The 2,460-nt window shown below is 50.2% G+C and overlaps 1 long non-coding RNA gene across 1 annotated transcript; it reads right to left on the bottom strand.

Annotated features, from left to right (window-relative positions):
- Positions 1-2,108, bottom strand: LOC121851528. The gene is made up of 3 exons (XR_006085909.1): positions 1,999-2,108; positions 534-631; positions 1-61 (listed from the first exon to the last, which is right to left on the bottom strand). It is a non-coding gene; the product is annotated as an uncharacterized LOC121851528 (long non-coding RNA).
- Positions 2,109-2,460: the final 352 nt, after the last annotated feature.

Genomic DNA, 2,460 nt, shown 5'->3' on the forward strand with positions numbered 1-2,460 from the left:
CCTTGGGCTTCACTCTCCCGAAAGTCAACTTGGGGAATGCTTTCTTCAGCCTCTCGTGTAACTGAATAAAATAACCAATTGACATGGAGATCAGAGCAGTGCAGAGGACAGGTTGGACAGAGAGAGAGACGTCAGTCATTTACAGAAAGCTGATGGGATTGTGAAGGGACAATCCCATTTAATATGATCAATAACAATCTTGCGATTGCTATCGCGCTTTCAGTGCTGGTTGGATCTCAAAGGATTCACGGGAAATAATGTAAAGTGTGTTTTTTAAGGCTGAACGCGGCAGCCAATTCGCACACCGCAAATTCTCAAAGGAGTGAGCGAGCAATTTTATTTGGAGAATTGCTGACCAGGACACAGGGAGAAACTCTCTTCTCTCTTCCAACTGTCCCTTGGTATCTTTGACGTCCACCTGAGACTGGAAACAGCGACAAGAGGAAGGTTACAGGGAGCTGCAGCTCAGTGGGTGTCAGGGCTGGGGCCCATGTTTCATACAGTGTAGCGTCAATTCAGGTCCACTGACTTACCTGCTCCCAAGCCGACGCCTTCAGTTGCTCAATTTCTTCAGGAGTCGGAGGATTTCCCTTGTACGTAATGTGGAGCGTTAAAGGCACCAAATGGCATTCTAAACAACAAACGGTTCTTAATCTCAGTTTTAGGCAACGGTTCTTCAATTGCTGACCCACAGCTGGAGTCAGAGACAAAACTGACGGCATCGTCAGTGAATTACAAGAACAACATGAACTCGCCTTTACACAGCGCCCTTCACGCACGCAGCGTCCCAGAACGTTTCATAGTGACAGAGCACGACGGTGAGCCAGGGGAGGTGAACGTAGGCACTGTCAAGTATGAAGGTCTTCAGGTACGACCTGGAAATGGGGTAGGAGAGGACAAGTGGGAGGAAAAGAGGAAGCGTGTTCCAAAGTTTGGGGGCGTAGTGAGTGAAAGCGCGTCCATTGATAGTGGAACGTAGGGCACGAGGGGAAAACAGGAGAGCGGAGGCAGTGGGTATTAGAATGTAGGGGAAGCAGGTGGGAGAAATGTGGAGGTGTGAGGACATGAAGGGATTTGAAAACGAGTGAGAGGATCCCCTCCCTCCCCCCCCCCCACCCCACACACACACACACAAACAAACACAATGGCTCAGTCCCGAGAACCTTTTGGCTCCCGTTGCACTGGCCCTGATCAGAGAGAGGAATGCGAGCGGCATTGGTGGGATATCATCTAAACTCAACACCGCAAATGTAAGACAATCATTTGGGAAGTAAAGGGGTTTGTGGAGAAAAGGCAGCGAATTGGACGAAAAGATCTACCACAATTTAACAAACTGGCTGAACAGGCTTCCTGCGCTGAATGGTCTCTCTGTCCCAGTGTTGTACCTCTAGAGGATGAGGTCGTAGAGACTGAAATGGGAGGTGGGCGGTTGAGTTGAAGTGGGGGTTAGGTGAGCTGCGGGTGAAGTGAGCTGGGGTGAAGTGAGGTGCGGGTTGGGCTGGTGAGGGAGGGATGAGTCGAGGGTGAGATGGGGGGTGTGGTGGGACGGTGATGTGCGGGCTTTGGGGTGTTGCGGGTGGTTGGCGTGTTGGAGGTTTGGTGTTTGGTTGTGGGAAGTTGGTTGGTTGTGGTTGGTGGGTTGGCGGGGTTGGGGGTCTGGCAGGTCCGGGGTTTGCGGTAGGGACGGGTTCGGTGGTTGGGCGGTGGTTGGGGTCGGGGGTTGGGTTCGTGGGGTTGAGGGATTGGAGAATTGGGGGTTGGGGGTGTTGGGTTTGTGGTTTGGGGTTTGGGATTTGGAGTGAGTTGGGGCTGTTGGTGGTTGGGGGTTGGAGTATTGGGGCTATTTGGGGTCGGGTATTTGGTTGAGTTGTGGGTTGGGGGCTGGGATTTGGGGATTGGGAGTTTTGGGGTTGGTGGGAGAGAGTCCAGGTGACAGAAAAAGAGCGCGTAAAGAGCTGTCGACTGGTTGAGAATTGCTGAGACACAAAGTGCACTGACCAGGGTTAGCATCACAGAAATCTTGATACTCGATGGTCGAAGTCCTCATTGGGAGGGAAGAGGGTGTTGGTTGTCTATCTGTGGAGACAGGAGAAGCATTACCCAGTTCGTCTCTGCTCACACTCCAGATATTACTTCAAGCCTAAAGTCCAGCAGCCAAGCACCAGGTTACATGATCCTTCATGTTGTCCACAATCAGAAAGGGATATGTTCCTATAATTATAATAGTACTACGAATGATAATCCTTGCATTTGATACAGCGCCTTATGACTGTGTAGTTTGTGCGCAAAACGCGGCAGCCAATTGTGCCGAGCAACGTCCCATAAACAGTCGTGAATTATTATTATTATTTTTGAAAAATTAAAAATTGTGGAGAGTATTATTATCCCTGGAAAAGGAAACCACCGATCGAACCGATCCGTAAACACAGCGTGTGGAATAATGAAACTCACCCAATGGAT

This window comes from Callorhinchus milii, unplaced genomic scaffold (genome assembly GCF_018977255.1).
Source record: "Callorhinchus milii isolate IMCB2004 unplaced genomic scaffold, IMCB_Cmil_1.0 Scaffold47, whole genome shotgun sequence".
NCBI classification, from domain to species: domain Eukaryota; kingdom Metazoa; phylum Chordata; class Chondrichthyes; order Chimaeriformes; family Callorhinchidae; genus Callorhinchus; species Callorhinchus milii.